The sequence below is a fragment of the Medicago sativa genome, chromosome 1 (genome assembly GCF_051527215.1).
Source record: "Medicago sativa cultivar Bolivia chromosome 1, Bolivia_mono, whole genome shotgun sequence".
NCBI lineage: Eukaryota > Viridiplantae > Streptophyta > Magnoliopsida > Fabales > Fabaceae > Medicago > Medicago sativa.
Window position 1 is genome coordinate 73,297,268 of NC_140749.1, and position 9,594 is coordinate 73,306,861.

Genomic DNA, 9,594 nt, shown 5'->3' on the forward strand with positions numbered 1-9,594 from the left:
TGCTGATTGTTTAGCATGTGAAGAGAAAGCCCAAGCTGCTGAATGATTATATAAGGAAGACTAACACCCAAGTTTTATTCACCAATTCAATATTATTGAATTGAGTCTTTTATCGTTTCGTTGCTAAGTCTTGTGCTTTATTTTGTATACCTATGTAGGTGTTGCCACTGATTATCAAAGTAAAGTGATGGTTTGTTTTAGTTGAATTGTATTTGATCAAAGTTGTCATTTAAGAAAAGAGTTTTATTAGGGTTTTGAGTCCTTGTTATTTGTAAGTCTCTCTTTGTATCACCTTGATGCATTTAGTTGGACTGATAGTTGAGTTGTATTTTGTGAATCACTCATAAGCTTTTAAGCAAGAGTGGATTATGTTTCTTGGAGTGTGTCTCCATTTTGATTGTATTTGATGTTATCAATGGTGAGTGATTGAGGGGAAGTGAGAGGGGTCTCATATCTAGGAGTGTCTTAGATAAAGATAAAAATATCACGGGTAGTGATTAGGTGCGAAGCTAGTAAACCGGAGGTTGTTTATGCAGGATTCAAACTAATAATATTATAGTGGATTTCCTTCCTAGCTTGGAGCCCCCAGATGTAGGTGACGTTGCACCAAACTGGATTAACAAATAACTTGTGTCATTTTCTTTCAACTTTTATCTTTAGTTTGTTATTTGTGTTATAACGATGTCTTGACATTGTACTCGACATTCCTTGTGTCTTGACATCATGCTCGACGTCATTTACTGCGTGCCAGAATTTCAATCTTGTCTTTCAAAGGTTCCAAAAAAATAAATTACATCATTATAGTAATGTCAACTTTTTTGAATTGATTGAAAGGATTGCATAGTTAAATTTCATAATGGAAGATCATGAGAGACACATTCATGTATAATCATAATGAACTTGTTAGAGATACTTGTAACTTATAAAAAGAAGAATGATGTACTTCTAGTATACAAAGGAGTTCTTGTATCTATGATTCCTCAAAAAATTCTAACACTAATTCTGTATCTTGTATTATTGTTGTTATGAGTTTAACATTGAAAATTTTTGCATCCAAAAGTTTAAAAGTTAGTTAATTACGTGTTGATATACTTTTACTTTTTTGGTGTTATTATTCTTAAATGCTAAAATTTCAATCTACTTTGTGTGTGCTATTGTTATATGCTTCTACGATTGTTTTGTGTGCGCTATTGTTATATACTTCTACGATATTTTACTTTGTGTGTGCTATTGTTATGCGTATTTGATTTATTTCATATGTTGCCTAAAAAAATATTTTTTTAGTAGTGGAAAGGAGGAAAAAAAATGAAGAGTTGATAAAATCATAACAAGGAGCTAACAAATTTTATGATGTATTATGTAAGGGGTCATTTTCTCATATTATGCCTAAGGCCCCTAAAACTCTAGAAGCGGCCCCTAGGCACACACTTACATTCATAATCAATGCACTTTCTTGTTAAAGGATGATGACATGCTTTATATTTACAATCGGCAATAGTTTCACAATCGATTATATCTGCATGAGAAATAAAAAATAAAGTTTGTTACGGAAAAGTGGTCAAATAATGTGTATATGATATAAAAGAAAATTTGAAGAGTTTAGTTAGTATACACTTATAATATAAAGTTATTTTACACATGCATCAAATGATATGTTGCCACATCAATTAATAAATATGACACTTCACGTATTTTTAAACACAAAAAATGATGTGGTAATACATCATTGGATGCGTTTGTAAAATACATTTACATTGTTGGTGCATACTAATTATGACGAAATGACTTACTATAACAAGTTATAACAACAAACAACGAAATAAAGATTATCAAAGCATAAATAAATTTGGAAATTTCAGTCATACTATCAACCTTTGCATGTAATAATTTGAAAATTGTTTGATCACTTTATATATAAAAATTATATAGTTTATTAAATAAAATTAAATAGTTCGTAGCACTTTGGTGATACAAGAAGCCAATAATAAAATTAAATTGTTTATTAAATGCCTCTAAGATATATCAAATTGTCATACTCACTCTTAAACTCACGGAGTCGATCACTTAAACCATAATAAAGAATTCGTATAAAAATCTTGGTACTAGCGAAAAGACGGGCACATGTTTTTCCCCTCTTTTTATTGCCATAACGTTTGAAAATTATAAATGATGTTTTTTTATGAAATTTTAATTTTGATTAAAAGTAAAAATATACATGTTTTTTGCTTTCAAATTATAACAAATCAACAACAATCTTTATTATAGAAAAAGTTGTTGTTTAAGGGTATATTTGGGATAATGAAAAAGTAAGTATAGATACACTTTGAAAATTAATGGCATTTTTGGAAAAAGATAAAATCAGTCCAAAAGAGCTAAAAGAGGTTATTTTCTTTATATATAATATACATATATAAATATATTATATTATTTTTTATTTCTCTTTTCGCATTGCATGGAAGACAAGGGAAAAACTCATACTTTCCCAAATATATCTCACCTTAACTTAAGCCTTGTTACAACTCTTAAAGACCTCTAAAGTGTGCAAATAGTATGATCTTGAATGTATGTTTAGAAGTGTTTCAAGGTCATAGCAAGATGCATTCACATGATGACTAGAGTGGACAAATGTCGTGAGCAGCCCACTGGCTTTAGAAGGTACAAACATGTATCTTGGAAAAGAGTATGCTTGAAAGCATGAATTATCCTCTCTAAGACTGTCTCACTTGCATGGAAGTGGTAAGTTAGTCAAGCCTGAAAGTGGAATAAATAATGATCTAAGCAACCCATTCATAAAGGTATGTTCTCTGAAAAATATGCAAACTTATAATTCAAATTCTTTTTGTTACTTGAGGATAAGCAACAGTTTCAGTTTGGGGGTAGCGAAGACAAGTCATCATACATTATTTTTAGCATATTTTTTTAGTCATTTTAGTCATGTTTTGACCCATATAAGAGGAGTTTAGATTATTATTTTATGGTTTAAGGGACATTTTGTTATGTTTTCATACCGAGTCAAGTAATTCTTGTTCTTCCCAAAACCAAGCAGTCCTTAGGTGTTTTTTTTTTTGTATTTCATTGAAAATCATGTAATTCGGTAAAGTAAGACACCTCATGAAGAACTGGGAAGCCGTGGATTATGTTTCAAGAGACCTTTGAAGATATTACAAGTTCAGGAAATTCTATCTCAAGTCTTAAGACAAGTTTGTAGGAAGGAACACTCAAAAAGATGAATAAAAGGGAAAAATTGCATTGAACGAAAGTGTTATGCGCCTCGGGTGTGCAAAACTGTGCTGAAAACACTACTTTAAGGCACACAAGCTAGGCGCGTGCAATTCTGGGAAATAACAACATTTTGTTGTTTTTCTCATACAAGTTGGGGGGAAAATCCTAGTTTGTCAACCCATACCCACTTGGAAATCAGTCTATAAATACAAGAGGCTTCATTCAAAATTTCTCATTCAGAACGAAGCGGTTCAAGAGAAAGACATGCACTAGGAGCATCAAGGGATGAGTCTCTCCTCAAATTTTGTCCTTAGAGTATGTTTTATTTCTTTTGTAATTTGTTTTTAGTTACCAAGAGTAACTTTACCCTAACTGGGTAGTATTTTAAGACAATCCTCTATTTGTCACTTAGATAAATTTAATTCAAGTCTTTTTATTCAGTTATGTTTTGAGATTTATTTAATTTTATATGCAAAGATCTTAATGTTTTTACAAATTTTAGGGAGTGTGACATACCTAGAGACTCTTAACTGAACATAGAAACAGGGGGATGCAAAAGATATTTTGGTCAACTTTTCCGAATATTGCATTACAAACATTATTTTAACCCCTTGGTAAGATAGGGTTAGACCTATCCATTTAATCTATTAAGTATCATTCATGATATTTGATGTACTTCTAAGATTCATATACGTATGTGAATCTTTTAGATGACAACTTAGGAGTACCAACTCTGTTTATGTTTCAATTACCTCTGAGAGTAAGACCCCACTTTAATAACCTTGCGAAGACATACAAACCTTGTAGGAATGACGACCCTATACATTGTATTTGCATGTATAACCTCGTTGGAGGGACATAAAAGCCACACGAACCCATCACTTAAATAGAACTCTTATCTCATAATTGATAATTATTTGTCTTTAATCAAACAAGGGAATAGAGGGAATTCGAGGAATCCTAACCACCACTAAATTCCGTAATCAAAACCATTTAATTTTTTGCAATCAAATCATTGTTTTGCACAATCAAATCAAACTTGCAAACTCTCTTCATTTTATTTGATTTTTAATTTCCTGTTGTTAAAAATTTTAGCTAGTAGCCTAGTTGAAACGACAATCCATGTAAAGACGATTTTACTTATCACTTATTACTTAAATTAATTTGGTGCACTTTCCAAATTTAATCATTAACATACAAACAAGGGTTAAATATGTTTTTGGTCCCTATAAATATATCAACTTTTCGTTTTAGTCCCTCTAAAATTTTCCTTCAACTTTTAGTCCCTATAAAATTTTCAATTACTACTTTTGGTCCCTTTTTTAAAGTTAAATTTTGTATTTTTTAATGAAATTGTGCAGAAATGTGTAGAATATTGTAAAAAAAAATCCCAAAAAAAAAATAGAATTTTTTAACAAAACATAAATTTAATATGAATTTTTAACCATCAAAAATATAAAAATTCATATTAAATTCATGTTTTGTTAAAAAATTCTAAATTTTTTGGGAGAGATTCTTATAATATTATGAATTTTTCTGCAAAATTTCATTCAAAAATATGAATTCTACATATGAGTTTACTTTAATATATGGACCAAAAGTAATGATTGAAAATTTTATAGGGACTAAAAGTTGAAGGAAAATTTTAGAGAGGCTAAAATAAAAAATTGATATATTTATAGGTCCCAAAAACATATTTAACCCTACAAACAATAAGGAAATAATTCAAAACATATACATTTCTATCATAAAGTCAAAGTTGGTTGCCGATATATAGGATACCGTGTGATACACGTGAAACCAAATATCGAGAATAAATAACTTAACAAATGAATCAAAGGAAAATGTTAACTAGTGCCCCCGGGGCACTGGTTAAGGAAACCAAATATAGTATAAGTACTTTGGACTTTGTGTAGTCAAAGTTTAAAAAGTGTAAAAAAATGATGTTTTTAATGCAAATATTTCCTTTTTTGTTTCAATAACTAGTGCCCCCTGGGGCACTAGTTAACAAGACCCAAAGAAAAAACTACAAAAAACACCCTAGCTATCCAAAATAAGATATTAATCCTTGTAATAACTTCCATTGTTGGCTGAATTCGGAGTAAAGAGTGAAACATCATGCTTTTGCTCTGAACTCTGAGTGATGGGATAAAAAAACATAAATTAAAAATACAAGACAAAAACACATAGGGGCTAAAATTATATTTACAACATAAATGGGATATAAGATTTTAAAATACATAAATAATATGTCAAACACAAGTTTGTACCCAAAAAAAATATGTCAAACACAAGCAAACATAAATATCAGGCATCCCTAATATATTCCTGTAAAAAAAAAAAAAAATCATCCTCAGTATATTACCCCTCAAATCAATGCTATCTTATTCAATATACATATCTCAGTGCATGAAATCATTGTTAATAATATACTCCCTCCGTTTCAAAATAAGTGTCACTTTAGCAAAAAAAAATTGTTTCAAAATGAATGTCACTTTACATTTTCAATACAACTTTAATTTTTTTCTTCCAACTTTACCCTCAATAAATACTCAAACTTTTCTCTATCACACAATTTTCAATGCAACTTTAAGTTTGTCTTATTCTTATAAAGTAAGGTTATTTTAGTAAAATTGCTATGACATTTGACTACTTTATTTCATTCCTTAATCTTTGTGCAATTGGTTAAAGCGACACTCATTTTGAAATGGAGGGAGTAGGTTCTAGAGAAAACGAGAAAATAACACAATAAAGACGATTAGTTTTTTTTTTTTGAATGACAATGACTTAACATATTAAAATAATTGCTACAGGCTAATATATAGTAGGGTTAATTATGTTTTTGGTCCCTACAAAATGGCGACCTTGTAAGTTTAGTCCTTACTTAATTTTAATAGCATTTTTAATCCCTACAAAAAATTTCTGCACTCAATATTAGTCCTTACTCAATCCAAATTTGTTTAATTATGCTTAAACTCTTAAGTTTTTCAACAATTTTTTACAGGCGTGTTAAGAGCGTTATTAAAAGGTCCTCCGAAAAAAATAACGCAAAAATTTGATTTTTACGTCCATATTTTTGTTACTTATATCTTAAACTTTTGTCGTTTTAAAAAATTCATATTTAATTTATTTCATGTTAAAAAATTATAGATTTTAGTAAATGAACCATTCATAGTGTTCTAAACTTGTATAAAAAGAATCGTTAAAAAATTTAAGAGTTTAAGGATAATTAAACAAAATTTATTTTAGCAGGGACTAAAATTATAAGTAAATTTTTTTTGTAGGGATTAAAAATGCTATTAAAATTAAGTAAGGACTAAACTTACAAGGTTGCAATTTTGTAGGGACCAAAAACATAATTAACCCTATATAGTATAATAAAAAAAGGTTAGACTCTTAGAGCATCTCCAATGCTATGTTCTACAGAAATAAGAACAAGCAAGAACTGTTCTTGTTATTCTTAAGCATTGGAGAACAGTGACGTGTTAGCTTGGCTGGAGAACGGTTCTACAGGAAGAACACGTTCTAGGACTGAAAAAGCTGTACCACATATATAGTGATGTGGGACCTTATGAAATGAGAAGCAAAACAAGCCTACATATATATTAAATAGAGGAAAAGTTGTGGGACCATGTGAAATACATTAAGAACACTTTACATTGGAGTAAAACTCAATTGATGTTCTTAAATCCTACTTGGCATCTTTGGTCCCACAAAAATATGCAATTGATGTTCTTAAATCCTACTTGGCATCTTTGGTCCCACAAAAATATGTCAAGAACACAAATCTTGTTCTAGGGTTGGAGATGCTTTTATAAATTTAAAAGACCCAACAACATGAGCTCAATGACTTGTTATTTAACACCTTGCCTCCAACTCATGACACAACAACGGGAACATCGAGAGTTTTTCAAACAAAAAACGAAAAACATATCAAATAGTATAAACTCAAAACACTACACCTCAAACTAAAATTTACTAAGATTTAAACTTGTTACAAATTTATCCCTCAAAATAAACCAAACCAATTGATAGCATAACCAACTTTATGCTTCCGAGTTGGAAGTGTCATCATAGCTTTCATTTGTTATCTTTGCTAGGCATACAAGGTTGATTCCTCTTGTTTTTATGGGACGCTGCTACTCTTTCTTTGAGTTTTCTTATTTGTGTTTCCATCTCGTTTGTGCAATATGGTGCATGTCTTCGAATTTTACACTGCTGAAAAGTTCAACTCCCACCAGGACTGTTTTTTGAATATAAAACTTTAATCAACTCCCACCAGGACTGTTTTTTGAATATAAAACTTTAAAAATACAAATGAAAATATAAAAAAAACAAGGTGTGAGAGATTCGAACTCACGGCCAGGAGATGGATGAGGGGATGTTTGACCACTACAACAGCCGTTAAACTGTGATATATTATTACTAATATGATATTTATAGAGAAGTTGGGGGTGCAGTGGCACCTGGGGGTCTCAATAGAGATCCGCCACTGGGGTGTACCATCTCGTCGTTTCGAGCCTTCATCACAGTTACCCTTTTGTGAAGGTGTTTTGTGTATGGGAGAGTCCCTCAAAACTCTCGTTTCTCCTTCTAGATGAACTTTGGAGTATGGAAGCTCGATTGTGGTTATTAACATGTCTTATGGTTTCTCTGTTGTTGTTAATTGAATCATGGTTATGATGTCTGGGTTGATTTTGAGAATCTTCGGACATGCCAAGAGCTTGAACAACGGAGACAACTAGATGGCTCCTGGTTCACCGCATTTCACCCTCTCGGGATTCAAATATATAATTTCACATGAAATTTCTTTCCGATCAAATCACTAGGTTGTAACAACGGAGATACACGATAGTTTTTTTTGTAGATAGACAAAATAACAGAACTATTATAAACTCACGCATATAAGTGAAGGAGTTGGGGTTCGAATCTTAGTCATGATGTAGGACCTAACAATTTTAGTATTTTTACAAGTTGAGTTATGACTAATGGACCGTTGTAGTTTTTTTTTATTGTGATAAAATTTGCCTAGATAGTATTGAAAACCAATAATCTCATAAGTGAGCAACAGTGAAGTGTTGATGCCCTGATTTTTATTTTAGGCTTAAATATGTAATTAGTCCTTGCACTTTCATCAGTTTTTGACTGCACTCGACAAAAGTTAATGTATCTGGTTAAAAAATTGGACCAAATACATTCACTTTTGTTGACCCAAATTTCTCTTATAAATAGGACCGGAGGGAGTAATTTGTTATTGGTCCCTCTGTTAATCCACGGTTAAAAAAAACAAAACTAACTGAGTGCCACATGGCCCAATTATTTCCCGCCACGTGACACTTCAAGACAAAAAAAATTAGGTTTAAGACTATTGTTTTGGTGGTGATCTTAACCTTACATCGACCCTTTTCGGTGGATAGACTTGATGCATAAAAACTTAGCAGCAACACATCCAATCACATTATTATGAATAAAATAATTTTTTTCTTTTAAAATGACAGTGATAATTGAAAATTTACACAAATAACGGATTCGAAGTTAAAACCCTAAGCACAATATCCGACATATCAATTTCAACATTTTGGTTAGTTGAGCCGGTGAACTTATGACTGCAATCTTTTGAATAACTTTGTAATCATTTCCCTTTTATTTGGCAGGTGCAGTGGAAAGTAAGCATATTGTTTTACGAAAATTCCTACACTAAATGCAATTACTGAATTAAGTTACAAATGTATACTAATCCACGTAATCATTATATGATCCAGTATTTTCTTGAAAATGTAATAGAATATTTTCTGACATCACACGAGCTTGATTATTTATTTACTTTTTTACTCAACACATGAGCTTGATGGAGTAAGAGTAAATTAATTAAACTCAGTTACCAATCGCTTTCAAGAAAGTTGGCATTTATCCTGCCCTAGGCATGATAGTTGCCACTCATAATTGTCTTATTTAACCTTGCTCCCTCAAACATTTGATTCTAAGTACACATGCATCCAGCTACTAATGAACCAATGATTTTTTCATCCAAATTTGTTGTAAAGGAAAAGGACACGACTAACACTCACTACATAAGATTGCAGATAAACGACCTTTTTAGAAGCGTACAAAAGACGAGATTTCAAAGAGTAGACTTGAGCGTGATTGATATTGATCACAACATATGCTAATCTAAGATGGTCTACATTATCACATGAAAACTTTTAAGTATATATGGACACCCAATGAGCCATGATCCTTCGATCCATAATAAATACCTAATGATAAGAATAAGATAATAAGCAAACAAAAAAGCTCAGTAAACCTAGTTATCTATCTGGTCCTCACAAATAAGTCTAAGTTCAGTAAACCATGATCCTTCGAACCATAAGT

General features: G+C 31.1%; 1 long non-coding RNA gene across 1 annotated transcript; it reads right to left on the reverse strand.

Annotated features, from left to right (window-relative positions):
- Positions 1 to 1,297: 1,297 nt before the first annotated feature.
- Positions 1,298 to 1,901, reverse strand: LOC146957210 (uncharacterized). Its single transcript, XR_015022409.1, has 2 exons — positions 1,791 to 1,901; positions 1,298 to 1,516 (listed from the first exon to the last, which is right to left on the reverse strand). It is a non-coding gene; the product is annotated as an uncharacterized LOC146957210 (long non-coding RNA).
- Between the last annotated feature and the right edge of the window lie 7,693 nt (positions 1,902 to 9,594).